The 24,062-nt window shown below is 40.5% G+C and overlaps 1 protein-coding gene across 10 annotated transcripts in view; it reads left to right on the top strand.

The window, feature by feature from the left end:
- NCKAP5 (NCK associated protein 5) overlaps positions 1 to 24,062 on the top strand; it is a 1,340,286-nt gene that overhangs the window by 651,737 nt on the left and 664,487 nt on the right. Inside the window, exon 1 of one of the 10 annotated variants that reach the window (XM_037850403.1) lies at positions 5,695 to 5,853. The exons of 8 other annotated variants lie outside the window; for them this stretch is intronic. The gene's annotated coding sequence lies outside the window, so the exon portion shown is untranslated. Of the gene's footprint in view, positions 1 to 5,694; positions 5,854 to 6,307; positions 6,351 to 24,062 lie in introns of those variants that run through there. One more of the 10 variants, XM_037850405.1, reaches the window with a different exon arrangement.

Genomic DNA, 24,062 nt, shown 5'->3' with positions numbered 1-24,062 from the left:
AAAGCTCTGGCCTCAAAACGGCTTTCTCCCAGGACATTCCTTTCTAGCAAGCTTGCTTCTCTTCAAAACATCACTCCCAGCTGCACTCTCCTTTCTCCCCCCAAGTTAGCTCATTTATATAGCTCCACCGATCAAGGCCCACCCCGAATGGGCGGGGCCACGCCTCCATGGGAACATCTCATCAAAATTATCTCCCACAGCTGGGTGGGGCACACTCCAAGCAAATCTAACCAACACCAAAACTTCTGCCCCACACAAGACTATAAAGATAATGGCATTTGGGGGACACAATACACTCAAACTGGCACAGCAAGTTAAGACGTCCTTACATGTGTTATTACTCCTAAGTCCTAATTAGAAGGTATACTATCCAGACTTCCTATTGTAAATTTTTAGGAATATCTCAAGAAATTTAAATGTTTAGTTTGACTCTTGGATGACTTACTTTCTACTTTGCAGGGTGTAGGGTTTTCTTCACATTTCAGTAGAACCAATTGAATTCCCAAATGCGCAACTCTTTCTTGATTTGGTGATATGGTCCTTAGATGTCCCCAGTTGGATCTTGTCCTCCATCTCTCCCATTCAGCGATATAATTCTTAACTGCCAGGGAGTTAGATGGATTGGCCAGAGAGCCAGAGTTCAATCTTCAACCTTCGCACCACTGAAGATGCGCCTAGGCAGGGACAGTAAAACTGTAGGAAAAGTGGTGAAAAAGGGCAATTAAGTAACTTACTCTGTTCTTCCTTTAAATAACCACTTCAGACCTTCTATTTTTAACTCTATAGGGACAGGACCAAATATGCAGAATGTGTTTTTTTTTGAATAGTTGTTGCACAGTCCCATGAGAGGTGGTTGATACAAATGCAACACCCAGGTTTACTTTTTCATGAAAAACCATTTCAGAATCATGGCTTTTGCAGTGGTACTTTTGCACAAGGATTTAATTCAAAGAAGATAGATTAAAGGAAAGAAAATGCACATATGTGAAGGAAAATGATTAGATACCATGCACAAGGTGTTGGAAGCTCTCTGCTTTGCCACCTTGAATCTTCAAGCAGGCTTCTTAGGAAAACTGGATTCTGAGGTGTCTTTTGCAGTGAAGTATCTGAGAAGTTGATTTCTCCAGGTTTGTGGGAGCATTTTCCAGGTATATATGAAAAGGATTGAAGAGGAGTGAAAGCCAGAAAAAATGTTTGCAATAAGTAATCCCAAACACTGTAAAATCTTTTGACTCAAAATACAACTCAGACTGCAAACACCAAATCTGCTGTAACTAATGAGGAAATAAAATATTTCCAGCTGGATATCAATATTTTGAAAACAAAAATTCAAGGAAAGAATTTTCTCTTGTGTGGGATATTAACATTTTAGATCTTGAGTTCTGTCTGTTAATATGAATCATAATAAGATGATCTGTCAGTAGATATATGCAGATTTTTATTCAAATCTCAGTACATTTTTATTTGCATATAAAGTGGCACATTTATACTCAACAATAACTAGCCCTGAAGGAGTGATTTTTAATAGGAGAATACAATTATCCCAGTTAGGCTGTAAACATTGTCTTTAGGGCAATGGGCAATAGTTGAAGATAGCCTCATAATCACTCATGTAAACATCAGGCTATTACCAAACTGAGACAGAGAAAATTTAAGCTACAAAAATATTGTGATCTCATGCGAGTAGAATATGTTTTCACTTATCTGCTATTTTAGGAGTTATAAACATAAAGGTCAATGAGCTATTAAATTTTAATTTTTGATTTGATGTGAAGGCCTCAATTATTTTAAGTACAAATAATAAGAACTGTAAATATTTTACTCCACATCATGTTAACCACTCCAAAATTGCTTTAGTTTTCAACTAAGATGATGACAGTGTATAAAAACTTGTTAGAATATGTCTAGTTGATGATTGCGGCAATATAAAATAGCCTTTTAGGGCATTGTATTGCCTGCCTGAAATACTTGGGAGCTCTTTCAACAAAGCATTGTTTTCTAAGATTATAGGACATGTTTCCCTGAATATCTGTAATGTGTGAATATTTTAGAAGTTAGAGTCTTGCAAGGAAAATAGAAAAAAGTAGACATCAGTTTATTTTACCTATCCTCAGATTTTTGGAGGAGGTATTATTCTCTTTTCAGGAATCAGAAAGTTGGCGATGTAGAATTGCTTTCGTTGTCAATAAGCTGGGCAATCTGGAACAATTCAATGATCCTCTATAGAACTTTCTTCCCTATTTGGTGTATCAGACCAACAGATCAGAATTCCCCAGGCCATGATTGCTGGGGTTTTGGTTGCTTAATCTATCCTGGTGTGTAATGAGAACATCAGGGAGTGGGTGGCCAAGAACCAAAAAGGGAATCGAAGTCCCTGGGTGGCAAGGGAGTCTCCACAAGCAACAGAGGAGCCTGTGGACGTGTTATACTCTGAACTGTGTACGGATGAGCAACTGGGAGTCCGTGAGGTGTGAGGACCCTCTCAGCAAATGCCCTGAGGTTACCCTGTCTGGGCAACTTTTTGAGAGAATGATGCTCACAAGTCCAGGGAAGAGATTGATACAGGAAACCAGGACCAGAGGGTCTGTAAGGTGCCTTCTAGCCTTAAAAAAAACTGCGAAAATACCTTCTCTCATAGATATTATATAATAATAATCCAGCTTTCCCTTCCCCAACTGCTTCATGCCTTTTAGTGACAGTAGCACATAATTCAGGCTTTCGTTTTGCAGATCTGTTTTTCAAGATCTGAATACTAATGTGCTAGGTTTTCTTATCAATGTTCCCTTCCCTTGAGTTTGCAAAGAAACATATTATAATTGAAAATCCAGTGTCAGCTGCTCAGGCCAAATCCACTTGAATACTGCCCAAAGATTCTTTCAGGGTCCATCCACCCAGAGCCTTCATGGCGTCCTCAGCTTCTAATAAGACAAGCTCGCTTGTTTGGCAAAAAGCAGAATGAGAAGGGAAGAAGCTGACTTTAAATGTTCCTTTTTGGCTTCTGTTTCACCAGCATCTGGACAATGGATGCTGAGCCAGTTTCTCAGCATATGTTCTTCTGGAAATTTCATTCAAACTGACAATGGGAAACGAATTTGGCTAGTATAAAAACTGCCTCATTTTGGCCCCCAAGCCAGTGGGATTTCTGGTACATGTTCTCTGGCAGCCATCTCCCTGAGTTTAGGCAGTCCATATAAATCACTGGCTGGTAGGCCAGCCTGATAATATCATTCTCTGAATGTGAACACATGCTCTTCTTTATATTCTCAGCACACAGAGTACCTACCCCCATTTTTACAAGCAGCAGCCTCAAAGAAGTGAGGCTGGCAATTCCTCAACCAAGACATACCAATGTCACTGCCAAGTCTGACTTAGCCTGCCTCTTGGGAGGCCGTGCATCAGATTTTACTTTGGTATACCCTGGCTGATCCTTTCTCCTCTTCTGCTGCCTTTACCCAAGAAACTCTGGACCGAAGGTTTCGCTGTAGCCTGTGCCTTAGAACTTAGGCTAAATTGTGTCTATAGGATGGCTCTGGTTCTGTGAGCAGTGGTGCTTCATTCACTCATTGATTCATGTATTCATTCAAGATATACTTGCTGAGCACCTAATCTATGCCAGGCACTGTACTAGATGCCAGGAAACAGCAGGATCAGAACAGAAAATAAACCCTGCCCCCAAGGAGCTTACATTCTAGTAGGGGAAACAGATTATAAAGAAGGCAAGTAAAATGTATGAAAGGCAGTGAGTACTATGGTGAGATAATAGCTGAGGGGTGAGGTGCCAGTGAGTGTTGGGATTGGGATTTCAAGTAGGGTGATCAGGGAAGGCTCACTTTTGAGGGGCTGTCTGAAGGAGGGAGAAGGTGAGCTAGTGGGTATTTGAGAGAAGAGGCTGACTGCAGAGCCCTGCCAGCCACCCCTGAAGGACATTGCATTTTACTCCATGGGGCAGGGGCAGCCTCCGAGGGATTTAAGCATGCAAGTGACATGATGTGACTTACAGTTTAACAGGGTCACACTGGGTGGTCTGTGGAGAATTAACTGAAGGCCAAGAGCAGAGGCAGGGAGGCCATATGGGAGTGGTCGCCACGGTACAGGGGGATCCGAGTGGTTTCAGTGGAGGCAATGGGGAGTAGGGGACTTGGATTATCCATGGGGTGTGAGTGAAAAAGAGGAGCCAAGGTAGGCGGTGAGGTTGTGTTTGTCACTTCAAGGGCACATGGCAGGTTTGAGATGGGAAAGGCTGCAGGAGGTGTGGCCATGCTGGACTCAGTCTCCAGGTAAAGAGCAGTAAACCCTCTGTGTGTCCTTATGAAACAAGAAATCATCCTATACATGGGGAAAAGGGTATGTTTGAAACAACTTAGTCAAATAACAAGAACTAACATTCACTCAGTGATGCACTGTATATTTTTTCATTCACCCTTCACAAAAACCTTATAAAATAGATAACATGATTATTATTGCTGCTACTATTATTTACAGATGAAAAAAATTAAGGGTCAGAGAAGTTAAATTCCTGGCCTAAATTTCCTCAGTTAACTGGTACCAGGTGTCAAGCTTGGGCCGGCTGACTCCAAAGTCAGGTTCTTAAATAAATCGTTCTACTCCAAGCTCCACACAACCCACAGAAGCAGCGTCTACAGATGCTGAAGCATCTACAGCCAGGTGCTTTCTACTCTTTCTTTCTCTTGAAGCTATTAACCACTTTGCTTTTGTTGTTATGAATCTGTCAGCTGAGCTTTTATCCCATCCAGTCAGTAACTGTTAATTGATTAATCTACTATGCATAGCAAGCACCATGCTGATTCTGAGGACACAGTGTTGGGCAAACACAAATATGCCCCCTACCTTCTTAGAGCTTACTCTCTATTTATAGAAGCTAATATAAAGTGATAACTGTGATAAGCGATTTAAAGGAGCAGTTCAGGGAGTTGTGAGGACATTAGCCTGGGGAAAGAGTGATGAGGTTGCTGAGTGAGCTAAGACAGGTAGGAATTAAACAGGCAAAGAAGGAGTGTTCCAGGCAAAGAAAACATATGGAGGTTCCTGTGGCAGGAGGAAACGTTGCCCATGCAGGGAATTTAAGAGAAGGGCTGCCTCACACCGGGAGCAAGAAGTGGAGTGGTCAAAATGAAGCTAGAGATGGAAAAGATCCGTAGAGAACTCGTAGGTGGAGTGGCCAAGTTATCATCCAAACCACCACACTCTGAGGCTGCTAGAATGCTAAATGGGATCGTTCTCCAGGCAACTGGGGGAAAGCAGGACTGTCCTGGCCAAAGCAGAATGATGGCCATACCGGACCAGGGTAAGGATTTTAGTCCTTATTCTAAGAGCGATGGGGAAAACATTAACGTGTTTTAGTAGAAGAGGGAGGGTTGGCATGATCAGATCAGCTTTTTTAAAGGAGATCAGTTGGAGTTTAGATAATAGTAATGGACCAACACCCGAGTCCTTGTTCTGATAATGCACTATGGTCATATAAAATGTTGCTATTGGGGAAGCTGAGTGAAGGGTACAGGGAACACTCTGTTCTGTTTTTGCAACTTCTTGTGCTACTAAAAGTATTTTAAAATAGAAAGTTTCGTTTTGTTTTCTTTTAAAGCTCACTGTGGTTGCTGAGAACAGATAGTAAGTGGGGCAGATGGGGATGAAGAATTGGGAGAGGAGGATAGTTCTGTAGACCAACCAGGAGTTGAGGGCAAGTCGCAGTGAAGTCATATGAAGGAAGTGGAAAAAAGTGAGCTGATTCAAGAAATACTTTAGCTATAAAGGCAACAGGCTGCTCTGGACACCCCATTTCCTTATGTTGCCTGAGAGGTCCTACCAAGAAGATCCCTAGATGCCTATTCAACTGTGAGTAGTTTGGGAGTGGGAGAGACAAGTTTCTGTTATAAACAAACACGTTTTATAAACAAACAAACAAGAATGATAAGAATAGCCATCTTGCAGTGTTAGAGAAAGAAAAGATTTTTTTAAAACTGTCCTTTCTCATTAGGAAGCTGAACTGTTCACTTTCCCCCCGGGTGGAATGCATCTTATTGAGTGCACTTCATGGAAGAAGTACTGGAGGATCCGAAGGAGACGGGAGCACTGGCCCTTCACCCAGGAGCACAGGGCCTAGTCGGGGACTTGGGAGACCAGGGTGAACCAGGCCAGCCAGAGGCTGCTGCTGTACAGAGCAGGACAAGGGAAGGGCATCAGGCCACCTCTTCAAACATGTGCTTCCCTCCTGTTCACTGCAAGCTCTCGTCTTCCTAGTGGCTGGGAAAAGCAAATGCTTTCATCAAGCTATTATCATCTCTTCTTTCTAGGGAAACGAAATAAAACTTCCCCAAAAGCAAAGGCTCCAGGTAACAGGGATTTGAATATACAATGTACACACAAGTAGAATCTCTCTCTGTTTTGTTTTGTTTTGTTTTTGGTGGAAACACAGCAGTGAAAGGGAAAGAGTTGACATGACATTTTTAGACTGTTAATGGGGGAGAGGCAGAGAAGGATGTGTGCTCAAAATAATCTGCTTTTGAAAAAAAAAAATGTACTTAAGGGTTATTTTGGGAGGACAATTTTTATAGTACTCAGCACAGGAGAGAAACCCCCATACATACTGGAAGAGTTCTAGCAAGAAATGTTTGGGTATTTACCAATTTTTTTTTTTTTTTCTTATTTGCTTGCATGTCTTCAGAAATTTTCTAAACTTCATCTCTTCTTTTGTTATGTGTCTTCTTATTTCTCATAAATCCAGCCCAACTGGGCAGAAGTTTGCAGTTCTGATAGGTCACCTTTGCCAGATATTGAACTCTCCCTTCATCAACCATCAGCAGCAGAATGTTGTCTGCTTTGTTTTCTATAGCCTGGGGGTGGCAGGAGGCATGGAGAGGAAGAGGTTCACTTGCTTTGAGCTAGTCTCAACTTCTACCCTGTATTTCTCATAACCATTAGCACACATGCTGCCTTATGATGTATGGGTTTGTAGCACTGGCAGTGGCGCTGGTAGAGTGATTCGAGTGCGTAAGGAAGGGGGGTGATACTGGCACAATACTGCTGTACCATTTTTCTTCAAAGTCTCCAAGAACAAAGAAGAAATGCAGATTTTGTATTTTGTTAACTGCATAGATGGATAAAATAAGTGGACAGAAATCAATACTGTTTGAAACATTTCTAAATAATCATCTCCAAATACAACTTGATAGATAATAGATAGATACCTAGATAGAATAAACCCCTGCTGTTATATTCTAAAAGTCACCTATTTGAAACTTAGAATAAATTGTTTATTAATAAACAATGGAAATAGAAAGTGAAAGGAGGAAGACAGGGGAGGTTATCTTGGTCCAGGAGAGAGAAACCAACTAAGCAGTATCTACAGAACAAAGGATTTTAGCATATTGGGATAACTGCACACGTTTGAAACAGGGATAGAAATGAGACAGCTATCCCTGTCTGGTCTCCTGTCCCTTTCTTCCCTGCTGCTGACTTTCACCATTCTCACAGAATGGCTGCCACACAGCCCAAGGTTTGTCACTTCAGTTCAAGAAAACATCCCAAATTACATATAATTTCCAACCCAAATTCAAATTCCCAAGAGAAGGGAGCTGTCCTCTCCTGGTCTGTCTGACTGGGTCACCAAGCAGAGCTGTGCTGTTGAAATATGGCTGCCATAGTCTAGCCTTGTGGGTGAGGAAGCAATTGTCAGAGAAAGGTGGCTGCTAAGAGTTGGGTAAATTCTTCAAAGGAGCTCACAGAGATACACCATCAGACAGGCCTCCACAGTTAATAGGGGAGGGCAGGAAGAAAGAAGGATTGCAGCCAAAGTACGTGGATGTGTTCAGGACTGTGCAAATTTCATTTTTAATAGAATTGTGGGACATATATACTTGATAACTAATTTTTTTAAAAAAGGAGTATAAGTACATAGTAGAATCCTGGGAAAAGTACCAAAAAGCATAAAGAGAAAAATATGGTATCTGTAGCACCACTACATTTGGGTATGTTTCCTTCCAGCCTTTTTTCTCTATGTAGGTTGTAAATCTGTGAACATATATGACTTCATATATCATGAAGCTAAATGTTTTGTTTCATAGACGATGACCACCGTTTGATTCAAGTTATTTTAGGGGCAGGGGCTGCAGCAGTAACCAGGCTATTGCAACATTAGAGCTTCAGATATTTCCGTAAGGAAACAGATTGTATTTTCTCAGAGCTTACACAAATGCACACAATCTTACATTTGCCAAAGTGACTCAGGTCTTCCAATGAGCACGCTGTAATTGAGTTTTATTAGCCAGGTTTGTTACTTAGTAATATCTAGCACAGTGACACCCATGCTACCGTACAGTGACCCTGCTGCCTCTTGCAGTGGGGCAGGGCTTGTTTACATACTTCCCTTCACAAGCTCTCCTCATGGTGCTGTCTGAAGCAGCAGCCCTGTCCGATGACCATCATTCCACCACACATTCCATCTGTGAGGGGGCAGCTGCCATATTCCCAGACTACTTCAGACCATGACTCTGGAACTGTTTTCTGGAGAGGCTATCCAGACCAAACATATCTATACTAACACAGTTTGCCTTAGTCAACAACAGAAATATGAGCATTGCTGGAGATCCATTAACTTTTAATCTCACACAGCTCAATGAATGCTTATCTGGCCCTATTTCCAAAATGCAACATGTTTGAGTGGCAAAAGTGGCAATTTCATGTGGTGCAACCCAACGCTCTGTTTCAGGCTCTGTCCCGGGTGCTGGAAATGTAAAGACAAAAATGACACAGAGGAGGCCACCGTTGGGGAGACACACAGGTAAAGAGATCATTATGGTCTAGTAAGGTTAAGTGTGATGGATTCTGTGCTACTTTATGCAACGATTGGTAAGTTTTGGAAGGGCATTTGAACCACAGGGTTGTGAGATATAAATAACTTTGCAATTATTTAAAATTATTCAGGTAAACTTTTAGGGATAGACTGATAATGGGTTATTAAGGGAAGTTGGTATGGCACTTATTGTGCCTAATGTTGAGAAGGAACACAAGTACTCTAGGGTAGTAATTTTCAGTGTGTACCTGAGGATGGGAGGGATAAGAATATCAAAATCACCAGAGGTCATTTTTTATATCCCTACTGGAGCATCTGCTCTGTTCCTCCAGGAAAGAGAGACCCGCCCCACAACCTTTACAAGAACTGCCAGAAGAAGTGATTAATAGTGAAGGGAGTGAGCCATATCCTTCTGTTTGCTGCATGCAGAAAAAAAATGAGAACTACTGCCCACTGCCAGAGTGACAAGTCAGAGAGAGGTTCTGGGTCTGACCCAGTCTGTCATCTCTTACATTGTTACATTCTGACATATTTATAGTTGTATAGAGAGACTAATGAATGCTTCTTCCATGGGGCAAATAAACATGGTTGTTGAACTTGATGAGGATTACATTAGCTTTAAGTGCATTCAGAGGTGGATGGAGGTTATTGGAATTGACAATGGTGAATAAAGCCCGTAAATGTAAATCTGATTGGAAAGACCTGTGAATACCCAGAGTGGTTTGGATGAAACAAGCGACATGGAATAGTACTTAAGTAAAACATTTTACCAATGTACCTTGGGCAGTCTGGAAGCAGTGATACCCCTGAGGACGTGAGCTAGCGAAGAAAATAAGTGGTGCAGTAAGGCATGTGAAATGGAATTTCTTAGGTGTGAGAATGCCTTCTCTTTTCCCAAATGTATTTTTAAGGTCCAGATTCATCCCATCCATCCAGAAGAAATCCCTGTCTCTACACTAGCAGTAAGGATTGTCATCATCTCTGAACTGTTCCTATATTTACTAGTTTATGTCACTCAAGTAAAATGTATTAAGGTTTATTGTTCTGGGCCATTTGTTACCTCTTTCTAGGTTTGTCCACTAGATTGTAAAGATCTTTGACCACAGGGATTGCATCTGCTTGTCTCCCCTTTCTCCCATATTCTGTCAAGGGATACACAAAGCCATTTTTCTAGGTCAAAAACAATTGATTGTTGGCAGTTTCATAGTATCCACTTTAACGCATGATAAGGCCTTAATAAATATTTGTGGAATCGTAGGGAGGAGGAAAAAAAGAAGGCTGAGACTTCCAATGTTTAAAATACAATGATTTCTTTTACTGAGACTTAGCTTGGTCAGAGGAGAGAACTTTTGAGGGGAAATGAGTTCTTTAAACATTCTTCATGTTATAAAGAGCAAGAGCTGTTTTCATCCCTAAAGTAAAGTTATCCTCAACAGAAAAAATTTACCTCCAAGTTAGAAAAAAAAAATTGCTTGTTAACTCCAGGTAATTGTCCATAATTTTTTATTGCTATGATCTCAGTTAATTCTCAAATGCCTTCCCTTTTGCTTAACTAAAAACCATCCTTCATATCTGTGTCAGCTGGTATAATTTAAAAACTTAAAAATGAGATGACCAAGAGGCATGTATTTTGGGGTCTTCAGTAAAAAGACATGCAGGGTATGGGGGTGGGAATTGGATTTCTAACACCAGAGAAATAAAATAACCAAACCAGTTCGCAATGGGTGATGGATATGCTTTTGAAACCATACATTTAAAACCAAAAGCCATGCCACAGTTTCTAGAATTGTAGTTGGTTTATTTAGACATTCTTTTATTTGCTTTCTATAAAATACATGGTCTCCTTAAGGGATGGGTCAGAAAGGGCAAGTATCAGTGAAAGGCAGTGTAAAAATAAAGTGAGATTAGTATTTTAAATAACTAGCTATTCTTCTCCCAAAGGTAACACATTTAGCACTTTATCAGTTGCTAATTTGACACTGAAGAATCACCTTGTCAAAAGACAGCCTACCTTTTTCACTCTGGCTGTATATTTTCTTAATTATTTCCTCCCATTGGTATCAAGCAGGCCATCTTTTTGGGTAGGAATTAAATTAATGGCTGCAATTGAGCATATGAGGATGTTTGGTTAAAGTATGATTACTGCATCTCTGTTCCTAGCAGTCCAGCCCACTTACTCAATTATCCCCCCACACAGAAAGATTCTCAAATGTCAAAAGTCATGGAATCTTGTTTTCCTCCTTCTTCTAATGTCTTGGCCTTTAGAGACCAAAGCAATCCTCTGTTTATATGCTTTATTAAAAATAGCTCAGGGGCATGGATTCACAACCCAGGGGACCTGTTTCATATAAATTTTTTTGTTTTCAGTGACTTAGCCTTGTGTTCTTTTTAAAGATCAAAAGAGAAAAAAAGTTCCATAAACATCTCATTATTTCTAGAAGCTTCTTCTGGCAGATTCATTTTTAAAAATGTACACAACTTCTGGTTTCTCTCTGTTGCCAAGGAACTAGTGAAACAGAAAATGGATAGTCAAAATCTCAAGGATTTAGATTATTTTAGTGACTTCATTTATTCTCTGCGTTGAATGAAAGCAGGATCACCAGTGGCTTTGTTTTTACACAAAGCATGTGTCATAGAACCATCTCTTGGTAAGTGGGAACCAACCATTTTAAACCAAAACATGGAATCCTTGGGTTTTATTCTTGATAGTGCTACCTATAGGCCTTGTGATTGTATAAGTCAATTAGGATTCACTTTTCTTAAATATTCTTTAGGAATCTGATACTCAGTTTACCACTTTTGTTGGAATGCCATAAGAATGAGACATATTGGTCAACAACAATGCAATCATATTTAATCTCTCAGAATGAGATATGCACTCTAAAGCTGAGATGTAACATCCAGGCCTTCTTAGGCTGCAAATGCTCACATCGTTTATTCTGCGGTTAATTAGCAATATGTAATGAAAAAACCACTGTGTGTGCATTTTTTTCCACTGGAATTTCATTCTCATTAATAAGCACTGGTGTGTTTTTATGGGACCCCCACATCTTTAAATGTTTATTGGTAGCCTTAGAGAACAGCATGTTGCTATCACTTTATGCAGTACCTCATTCCACTACCTTGCAGCATTAAAAACCGAATGCCTTTGATGATAAGTTGCTATACTTTTTTAACAAAATTAATCAACTCAGAAATTTGATTTAAACAGAAAAAATTCAGCAACTCGAGATGAATTCAGTTTTTCCTTGAATCATAACTTTTAAATATTCCAAGAACATGTATTACTTAATAATAGTAAAAATCAGAAGTTCTTGGAAATTTGATTCCAACAGTTGGTTGGACATCTGAGTATAACCTGTAACATAATGTTTATTTAGAGTCTAAAGAATAAGTCACTAACTTTGAGGGTAAAATTATTGAAACAAATACATTCTCTATTTAGCATGAAATTCATTACGGATGGTTCTTCTGTCCAAGGAGGGTTAATTATTGATAAAATAAAGAAAACTGTTTGTACATCATTCTGATTTGTACTCATTCCTGTAAGTCATTCATTTAACAGAGCGTTACTGCAGAACTCCTGTTTACCAATTATTTCTTCCATAAACCTGAATCTTCAACTGAAATATTGCCCTGAAGTTGGGGCATCAAGGACACAAGTGTTCTCCAGCCAGTGAGGGCTGTAAGGCCAGTGAAGTTTAAGTGAAGTTCAAGGAGTACAGCTTAACAATGCAGAGTCAGGTTGGGGACCCAGATATGCTGAGTGTGGACTGTATGTGCTGCGTGGAAGAGAAAAACTGTCCTCATATTGACACATTTGAAACTTGCATCCTTTATGATGATAAAATGCAGAACATTGGGTTGGGGGAGGAGGAATGGAAAACAGAAGTGAAAAGAAAAAAGGCCCGAGTTCTAGTTACAACCATAGGAACTTTGTACATTTATGACAGGTGCCTCAGCAGGATCTGACAATTTTCATTGTTGGTATTTTATTATTAAAATGTTACTTACATCTTTCGAATAGACACCTGGGGTCATGAGGACAAACCAGGGCAGCAATATTTAATGAGCGTACTCTGTGTTTCTGGCAGGGGGAGACACAGTAGGGCTGTACGTCTGCCTAAGACAGGCCAACACCCTGCTTCTTTGAGAGATGGCCTCCACCTTATCAGCCATTCCTTGGAGCAAAAGAGAAGTAACCCTTCCTTCTACAAATGAGGTGATTTCAGGCCAGAGCAATGGGGGAACTTAGTCAAAATCTCCCTGCTTGTTCATAGCTGAGATGGAATTAGACCTACCATCTTGCTACACCAAATTTAGTACTCCCTTTCAGATCAACCTTTAACTCCATTAATTTATGTTTATGCTTCTAACTCATCTTCAACCTGTGGTTTTAAGCATTACCTTCCACAAGTCACCAGGTGAGGGCATTCACTTTTATTTGATACATTACCAAGACATTGATGCCACAGGGCAGTATCATGATGAAGCTCAATCCTTGTGTTAAAACATATTCATTAAATTCTTTGCACTTGGCAAATAAAAGGAATGGGCAAGGCATGGACCTATGAACCAACAGATCTGGGTTTGATTCCCAACTCAGCCACTGACTAGCTGTTTGATAGAGCACAAATCAGATTCCCAATCTGATTTCAGTTTCCCTTAAACAGGTTTAAGCCTGTTTTCTAAACTGTAAGAATGATAATAATAATATCTCTCTAGCCAGATAACTGTAAGCAGTAGAAAAAACTTATGTTTTATTGAATTTAATGCCAGGCACACCTAAGACATTCAGTAAATGGTTGTTATTATTTCACTGCTTTTCTCTTGAAGCTCTAAGATTTTAGTGGACAGAGGTGTGATTTTCCTATCCCCGGTTCTAGTTGAAGGCCTCAACCTCTTCATTGTTTGAGTATCAAATATTTGAGAGTCTATAAAATGGAGAAATTTTTACCTACTTCAATGCTGACATATAATAATCAGCAATGTCTTCTCAAGAGTAAAATGCCTTGAAAAACACCAAATGCCATACAAAGCATAAAACCTGAAATCTGATTAGCCATTTGTTTTGTTTTAGGAAATTTATATCCTGATTCTCATACTCTGATTAGCATATAAAATCAATTTTGGGAACTGGAATAGAAAATAAAATATCAGTTCTGATTACTTCACTTAGCAAAGTAATTCTTAAAGAGAGCCATAATTTTCATAATAAAACATTGATTACAATTGTAATGTGAGAAGTGGATAATTATTTAAACTCAGGTTTTAGTGGGAGTTTTTACAGTAATGCAGAATATGCAAAAGTGAAGATATGTGTGAACAATCAATATGTCATTAGGCTCAAAATTTTATGTAACTTTTTTATGGTTCCTTAGTCTATACATTTTTTTTTTTTTTTACAGAACAAGTGACAGATTTAAAATGAAATAGATTTAAAGTGCAGATAAAATATATACAGGATTAAGTGGCTTTGTGTAAGTAATTGCTTTTCTTTTGGTGATGTACCCAGCCCCCAAACACCTAAACTGACTTCTAGCTTTCTCTGGATGTGAAGTATAATACTCATTGTCTTCCTTTGCGTGTGTCTGTCCAAATAAAGGAAGGGAAAGAGATATTTCATCACAACTAGAGTGCCCATTTAATGATCAAATGGGAAGATTTACTACAATCTAGGAACTAGGGTTTGGCTTTTGTTTCTGTTGTCAAAGACAGTAATTTGCCTGTGTGAAGCAGAATTTCTTGCTTTGATTAAGAGTGAGTGGAGACAACAAAGTAGTTATTCCTCAGAAAGTAGTTTACCTGTATTTGGATCCCCGCTCCATTGGGGCCTTCCCAGAGACTGTGAAATGTTGGGTGTATTATTTTACCACTCTGTGCCTAGGATTCTGCATCTGTAAATGGGGATAATAACAATGCTTATATCATTGTACTGTGTGAACCTTAAGGAAGATTCTGTATATAAAACACTTGGAACAATGCTTGTCACCTAATTAGCACTCAGCAAATGTTTGCCATTATTAAAGGAATTAGTGAGCAACCTAAGGTAAATGGAAATGTGTCTGGCTTCTATGTATCTTCAATTCATGACAGAGACCCAACTCAGCCAGGGTTTAAAGGAGCTGATCCATCTTATCAAGATGAAAAGTACAACATCAGTACACTGTTTTCTGTACTGTACCAGCTTGAGGGATGCTCTAATTTAGGAATTTTTGCTAGTTACTTTCCTGTAAGGCACCTGGCCACACATGTGATTAGCGTGCACTGCTTTTCCACCTGTGAGAAATACAGCAGCCCTGCTGAAGGGGGAAGTTATGATTGGGGAACAGCGTGATAACAAAACCAAATCTGTGCACTCAATTAAGAAAAACTTTATTGACATGTAAACCTTGAGAAATGATGAGATGCAGTGTAGGGTGACTGACGGAGTATGGACTTGAGAGCAAGGTGGTCAGGGACTTGGACCTCCTGTCTGTCACTTGTCACCTGTATGATAACAGGCAGATTATTTAACTCTCATGAGCCATCACTTATAAAACGGGTATAGGAATAGCTACTTGCTGGGAAGAGTCAGTTATATAAGATTATAAATATAAAGAGCCCAGGCTGACATCTGGCACGTGGAGTGCCCTTGGTGATGGATACTTTTAACCACTACCACCATGAGCACCTGCTGTGCTGGTTCAGTTCTCAAGAGGAATGGCTAGCACTTACTTGGTGCCAGCTTTACAAGTGTTAATCCATGTAATCCACTTCAAATATCTATGGGGTTGGAAAACTGAGGCACCCAGAAGCTGAGGGACTAGCCCAAGGTCCAACAACCAGTGAACTGCGGAGCCAGGCGTCCACACTCACAACCACAGATGTATGCTGTCTCTCAAGTGATTGGCAGCTGACCTCCCTCCCCTGCCACTCATTCTCTTAGCAAATCAAGTCCTTCCCAGAACACTTAATTCATTGCCTTGTACTAGATTCATGTGTGCACGTGCATGTGCATGTGTGTCTGCCTGGGACGCTGCAAGATCTTTCCACATGTCTTACTCAGTTTTAGTTCCTTGCTATGTAGGTGAGCAACAGATGGCATAAAAAATGGGAGCAAAGAAGATCAGAGAAATGTTCTTTGAGAGGACAGTATTGCAGCATGGCATGGAGTGATGCAGTCTGATTGACTATCAGGAATTACTGCATGATTCGGGCAAGTCTGGGGGGAAAATAGGAACATGCTAGTCTGTCACCTAGTTTGCCAAATGGTTGTTCTTCTGCTGGGGAAGGTGAGAGAGTAAAACCATTAAGGACAGTAGTTGTAGAAATGAAGGACCATTGAGTAGTTCTGCGTGATGTCACTTCCCCACACTGTTGCGTTCTCCAAGCCCAGGCTGTTCCTGGCCATGTGAGGAAGGGGGAAGCAGTAATGTTCATTGGTGATGTACTCAGTGTCGGATGGGCTTCACAGATCAGACTCAGCAGTTCATAGCCTGTGCTTTTCCAGTACTCCATGTAGGCCACGTGCTGGCCAGTGACCTCTTCAAACTCCAGGACCCCAGTGCTTTATCTTAAAAAAGAGAAAAAAAGATGGTTCTAAAGATTATTAGACCCTGTTTTTTTTGCCTAGAGCCACTCTAAAATGAATTAACCACCAATAGCCTATAAAACTCTTGGAGCTGCTAGTCAGTGTAATAGAAAATATACTTTCTGAACTAATTCTGGGAAGGTTTAATTTGCAGAAGCTTTGTGTTCACTCTGCCAAAGAACATTAAAGGAAAATTGAGAGAACCCATGGCCAAATTTAGGTTCATAGTAATTCCAAAAAGAGCTGTAGAAGAGTCCTATTGCTTGGTAATACAAACTCTGTTATTTTTTAAACCAGAATTTTTCTGTCAAAGCAGACACTTTTACAGGAGTGGTGTCAAGTAGTACACCTCATAGTGATGGATTTTCACCCAAGATGGTCAGCTCACAGCTCATGCTCTGGCCCCACATCAGGTGCTGACGTGCTCTCTAACTCGGAATCATTCATCCACCCTCCTGCCTTGGATCACACATCTGTGAAGTGAGGGGAAAGCTTGCAACCCTCCTCCTGAAGTAACACAGATAGCAGGATGAAAGAAGCACTTAAAATTTTTACTCCAGAATACAGAGGCCGAGGGAGTAGCATGAATATAAATTTGTGTTTACTTTTTCATTAACCACAATATCCTTAATTTTATTTTTCAATCACAGTGAAAAATCTTTCAAGAATGTCTGAACCCTTAGCACAATCATGCTAATAATTATATTTTTATATGATGACTGTAAGAGCATTGCCTCTGGGTCAAGAAAAAATCCAGTTTTCTGTGTAAGAAGCTGGATGGAGACTGGGCCATTGAACTCACTAATGGACTCCAGAAAAAGCACTGGAATTTGTGTCTCTGGCTTAAATGAGCTTAGGATCATAAGCATTGACACTTTCTTCAAAAGATGGGATATTCAACCAGATTATGGTTGAGTGCATTGGTTAGTTGGATTCTGGTTAATGAAGGCTTGCATTTATTTAGGATGGAATGTTTCATTTGGTGCTTGATATGTTTTTCCAAGGCAATTTCTTGAGAGCAGTGAGGTGAAGGCACATTAAAAGGTAGAGCTGCCTGAGCTAGTTCTGTCAGTGCGCTTGACTCTGAAGCCTAGAAACAATTAAGATGTGCCCATTAGTTGCAAAACTCCAGGGTAATGCTCTGAAGTTTTGAGGCACACTTTTCTTCATCATGTGGAATCTGCTTTCTTGACTGTTCAGACATGACGATGTTGGACAGTGTTTAACACATATGTATGTGGGAGCTAAACATGGCTGCCTGTGGAAGTAAGAAATGCAATTTCTGGTAGTTGTATAAACAGCATCCACTCCCACCAGCTGGAAACCCATCTGCGAATTAGCCCGACCTCTGCCCCAGGACCACTGTTCTCAAACTAAAGGAGCAGGAAAGGAAAGTCAGTATGTTACCTTCCCAGTCACTGTTTGTCACTTTGTGCACGTCAGTCATCTGTGCTCCCTTGTCAGACAAGCGGTAGTTTCTGGAAGGGCACACTTGTTTGGCAGATTTCCATGCCCTTACTAGACACCTTGGGTGATATCAACCTGCAACGCAGCTGCTAAGTTTCATCCACTTGGGATGGGTCTAGGCAGGCGGTTTATGCATTTACGTAGGAAAGCAGGACCCGAGTGGTCCCTCAGATTTAGCAAGGGTACAGTAATTGCCTTCCTTTCAACGGCAGGTGATGCATTTGCCACCGCGAAGTGTAACACTGCTGCTTTCACTCCTAACAGGAGCAATGGGAGAGAAACACGGGAGGAAATAGAAAATGTCAAAGAGCTCTGGGTTGGAAATTGCATTTTGCAGAGGCCGTTAAAGCTCTGTCAGGAGAGAAGATGAAAATGCTAATTGACAGATTTCGTTATGTTTTTATTGTCTGCGAGTTGCTGAGTGAGTCATCAGATGATGCTGTTTAATCATTATTGTAAAATTTTCAGAGAAATCCATCAATTGTTTGCTATTCATCTTTTACCCTCTCCGCAAGGGTGTCTTAAACTACTATAACCTGCCAGCAAAAAGAGAACACATATAAATATTTATATTCACCTCAAGAACTGATACAAGTCTTACTCTGCATAACACAAGAATATTAATTATTGTGTAAAATGTTCTGCACCAGGCAAGGGCAACTGGGATTTTTTAATTTTTTTTTTCACCTAAAACTACACATATGTGTGTGCACACACATACACAAACACACACACACACACACAATGTTATGCACACATATTCACCCAGAATTTCTTCATCCATAATGATAATAATAGGACATGCCACATTGGTAAGTGAATGTGTGTGTGCATTTGTGTGTATATGTATTAAATAAGTTACTGTATGTACTTGGCACACATGGATGCTTACTATGTATTAGCTGCTGCTAATACTATATAATGCAGAAGGTTCTACATCAGAATAAAGTTAGAATTAAGGGACTTGTATACTATTTTTCTTTTTTGCCAATAAATATTTTATTACATTTGCCACAAACATGAAACACACCTGTTTTTTTAAATCATTTTTTTTTACTACATTTGGTAAGGAAAAAAAAAATTGCTTTCTTGCCCACATTCCCTCCCAAATGTGGAAAATCTTGACCGTGGTGCACTCTCTGTATTCTTGGCGTCTTAATCACTGACCTCTCAGTAGTACTTTTGGAGAACCTTTGAGAAAACAGATTCCTTGGGCCTTTCCCAAACCTAAAAATCAGAAGAATCTCCAAGAATCTCCATTTCAAATGTCTCCACAGGTGACTTAGTGGAGCCGGACTAAGCAGTGATTCCGGGTGGCCTGTCCTTCCTGGACATTTGGATTAGAATATGTGGGAGTCCTTGTCTTCTTTAGTGTTTCCAAAATTCTGAGCAGGTCAGAACTTAAAAAATGTACATACTCTATCCCAGCATTAGATTTGATGACTTAATTATTTCATCATTTTGTGTGCCTCTGTGCAAATATTCTCCCTCCTGTGTAACCTAAATTTGACAGTTCAAGTAGGTCCATGTTCTGCATATTTGCTCAACCCCACTCACTCTCCTGTCTCTCTCCAAATGCTTTGCCCACCCCCACTCCCACTTATGTCTGATTTATTCTTCAATTTCTTCTTTAATTTTTTCTCTCTTCTTTAAGGCTTGGCTACTCTTTTATTAAAATTGGTGCTATTTTTTGGTAGGTAAATTCCACCTGGCTTACATGTCTGTATTTCTTCAGTTTTGCTAGGTCAGCCGGGAGCTGTGACGTGTTGGAGGTGGTCTGGCGCTGCCTCCTCCACTTGCGTGCTTTCCCCGGCACCCCCCTTGCCCACTGTCCTGGATCTATTTCCTGGTTGCTCCTGGCCCAGCACGGGCCTGTGGACTGGGAGGGGGGAGCTGATGAGGCCAGACACGAAGGCAGGTCCCCAGCCTGACACTCCTGCCAGCAGAGCCTCCATCTTCAACGGTTCATGTGTTTCCCTTCTTGTGCGTCTTCGTCGTCTTGGTGGAAAACTTGGTCCCACTTTCTGAAAGTGAAAATAAAAATTAATAGTTCATATATGTGGGTAAAGGAAAGAGTTAAAGGAAACTCCAAATGCTTCTCTAAAACTAATTTCTTTTTATTGTCTTTCTTTTTCTTTATAATAAGAGGTTTGGAGTAACTACAGGGAATTTCCACATAAAGGGTATATTTGATCACTTGTTCCAAGATTATGGATACCCTAGGGGAATAGATTTCTAATATTATGATTGCCTCAAGTGTTTCTCTCCATGAAAGTTCCCAACATTTAATGATGTCAGTACGGCTCATCTGAGGTTGAAAAGCAAGTTTATTTTAAATTAAAACTGAGGCACTGCATCTAGTCTACTCTTCAAATAATATTTATATATTATTTCCATGTGTAGGGGGAATCTGTGGGCCTTGCTGGATGGGTTAGCTCCTTTCACTCCTTGTTACTAACACATCACAATCGGGTTCGCAGTGTCTGATACTTTTTCATGTTTCTATTATGTGTTCATTATTTAATACTCTTAAATATTTAATACTTCTGTTGTCGATCTATGTTAAGTACTGCCCAGACCATGGAGGGCCCAGGAGTTGTAACTGGGGAAGTCAGAAATTTTTAGTCAATTTCAACTTACTTCTTGTTCTGCCTCTGCAGATGTTTCAATTTTTTTTCTCTTAAAGTATATTAAGTTTTAAATATCTTGATCCTCATAAGAGCTCAGTAGTTCTGTTTAAAACAAGATGGATAAAAATTCCGATCTACATCAAGCTGCTGTACATTGTGCTTCCTTTGACCTCCCAGGTCTCAATCCTCCATTCTCCACCTGAATCTGGTATAATGAGAGCAGATGTTCAGGGAAGTTCAGAACTGAATATAGGATTTATAATTTGCAGCCTCTCCTAAAAATCTACACAGAAAGATCGCCATAGCCTGCTCTTGAAAATTGAGTATGACCCATCTTCGGCAGTGGGGGGCAGCTTGTTAGGATGGAAAGAACACAGCTTTGGAGGAAGAGGAACATTGCTTCAAATCGAGATTCTTACCCACTGGGTAACATTGGCCCTGAAGGAGGTAGGTGGAGGGCAGACTGATGATGACTGAGCTCTGAGGATGTAACTACTATTTGGTCTACATCTGAGTTTCTTAATTTCAGCCCTACTGACATTTTTGGTAGATAATTCTTTCTTGTGGGGTAGGGGGACTGTCCTGTGCATTGTAGGATATTTAGCAGCATCCCTGGCTTCTACCCACTAGATGCCAGCACCATCTCCACCCCACCTCCACTCCCAGCTGTGACCTAAAATGTCTCCTAGGGGACAGAGTAGCTGAGCACTGGCCTATATGTTCCCTTTTCACCCTCACAGGAGGAGACCTTGAATTATCAATATCCCTATTGTCTGATGAGGAATCCAAGGCTAAAGAAGGATAAGTATTTAGGCACTTTACAAAGGCCCTTTGAATTTTAGACAACTGGATTCAAACTATTTACCAGTTTTTAAAAGATATAGAAAACTTTAATGAATGCTGTTTTCTTATAGTTTAGAGGGAAGAGATGGTCATAGCTATTCACCCCTTCCATTACTAACACTGTTCTTGCATTTTGTGAGTCCTCAAAAAAAATCACTATTTATTCAGATCAATTAGTATATTAGGTCTACAACCTGCAGTTCAACCAGGATCGAGAATCTACATTTTATCTTTAAAACTCTATGGTCATTAAACAGCAGTGCCACTGGGATGGGGCAATTAACATATCTTTGTCTAGAATTGGGATTTGAATCCTTCTGAGGTATGCTCTTACCTAACAATATAGAGAGAAGGTAAAAAACAATTCCAGATGCTGATGATATAGCATTTGGTAGCAAGCCTTCAGGAGGGAAAAGGGAAGGAAAAAAAACAGCCCAAGTGGGAGCAGTAGTGTACTTCCATCTGCTAAGCAGCAGATTCAGGCAGGAAAAAGAACAAGATGCTGAGAGTTTGTCCTGGAACTCTAAATTAGGTGTGAGACTCCTAGAGTTTCCAAATTTTGCCCACCCATAAATACGTGAGTTCCTTTCCTGGAGGTTCTTATTCAGAAGGTTTGGGATTGTGCCCAGAAATAGGTATATTTGACAATTTCCTTGGTGAAATTTATGATCAAGGTTGGAAACCCTGAACTCTAAACCCTGGTTACTCAGATGCCAGCAGCACATGCATCAGATGGAGCTTGTTAGAATCAGATTGTGGTCCACGTTCTGATTCAGTGGGGCTGGGGTGGGACCTGATACTCTGCATTTCTAACAAGCTCCTAGGAAATGCTGATGCTTTAGACTTGTGGGCTCCATTTGGAGCAGTTAGGATCCCATTGGCTTTAGGAAGGAAGAGGAAAGAAGGATGAGTCGTCATTAAATCCCACTCCGTGGTGACGCCAGTGTTCTCACAGGAGGTCTCTGTAACCAGGTATAGGTTGTTGGAGATGGGTGGCATGGAATGACAGGATTCTTCATATTAGAATTCATAATGTCTAGACTTCAGGTTTTGGAATTGTATCTCAAATGAAGAGCTGGAAAATGCAACTGTCCCCAATTTACCAGCTCTATGGTGGGCTTTTGTTGTTCTTCAATCAAGAGTATCTTGTGTAGCTGCTGTTCCCTTCCAGAAATGCAGTCCACCCTCCAGGGCCAGTGAAGGAAGAGAGCTGGGATTTGTCATTGTTGAGAGGTCTGCAGTAACTTCCATTGACTGCTTTCACCTTTACCCACTCTGGCACACATTTGTACATTTGTAGATGCATTCTCGTAAAAGTGAACATTTCAGGAATTCTGAAGAGGGGAAAGGTAGCCAAAAGGTAATGAGGAGGTCCCAAGTTGTAGTGACTTCTACCACAAATGTTGGAGTTGATAGCCTTACTTCTAGCAGAGAAGAGAAGATGTCGTCCACACTTTTGTTCCAGCAAAGCCTTGTTGGCTCTGATTGGGTCAGCTGCCCCTGCTGGAGCCAGTCATCATGGCAGGGGAATGCCTTGTGCTGATTGGTTTCCATTCAGTAGAAGTCTCCATCCTGGAGGCTGGGATAGAGGGATGTAGGGGAGGGGAGCTTTCCCCAAAGGTGGGAGCTTAGTGAGCTCCAAATAACAAATGTGCTGCGTACACGCGTCTATAACTTTGAGCGATGCAACAACCCTGAAGTATAGAGTGGTGCTAGAGAAACTGGAAATATGGGTGCTCAAGGAAGGCTTGAGTTGAAATGATAAAAACGAGTTATAGTGCAGTGAAAATCCCACAGGAAACATCCCAAAGGCTTGGTGCTAAGAAAGAAAGTCTGTTAGGAGAGCATATTCTCAGGCTAATGCAGACATATGAGGGAATGTACAGATGCTGTCTTCACAATCGATAGTGGTCTAACTTTCATCTTGCCTTATATTTGTATCTATCCTTCCAAAAAGGCTAGTGCACTCACCTTGGAGACACAAAGGCCTGGTTCAGATACCTCTGGCTTCTCACTCACTAGCAGTGTTGGGAAAGTGGCTTCATATTTAAAGCTACAGTTTCCTCATTTATAAAGTGAGATAACAGCACCTCCCTCCCTCCTATTTTAGTTGGAAAGATGAAATACCCCAGTGATGGGCAGGGACTTCTTGTCTATTTTTGTCACCATTATACCCATAGCTTCCAGTACTGGTATAGAATAGGTGCTCAACAGTGTTTGTTGAGTAAATAAATGAATGGATTTTTGAAGTGTTTGATACACATCATGTGATTTTTAAAATATGTATTTTTTTATCCTTACTTGATTACAACTGACTCTGCAACAGATTCCTTTTATTTGGCTAAAATCAGGCCTTTTCTTGTGATCCCCAAGGGAAATCGTTGGAAGAAACTCTGAGAATTTTTTTTTTGCTTCACCACCCTGTGGTGGGCTGCAAAGGCTCTCTCTAGGCAGCACAACCAGCGAGCTACCAGAGCAGCTGAGATTTTCCAGAAGTCTTTCTAGCTGTTCAGCCTGACTCAGCCAGCTGTGAAACAGACTTTCCTACTTCTGAAAAAGCCCTCTAAAACATTTTTTTTTTGTGTAATTCCAAGTAAATATTTTGACAAGAATCTCTCAGTGAGTCAATTTTACTGTCACCAAATAAACTTCAGGGAAACTCAGATGCCATTGAGGCCTTCTGCATTCTCAAAGTAGGGTGTTCCTTCATGATTCCCTTGAGCCATCCCTGCAGAGGGAA

This window comes from Choloepus didactylus, chromosome 9, assembly GCF_015220235.1.
Source record: "Choloepus didactylus isolate mChoDid1 chromosome 9, mChoDid1.pri, whole genome shotgun sequence".
Taxonomy (NCBI): domain Eukaryota; kingdom Metazoa; phylum Chordata; class Mammalia; order Pilosa; family Megalonychidae; genus Choloepus; species Choloepus didactylus.
This window is presented reverse-complemented; position numbering and strand designations above follow the sequence as displayed.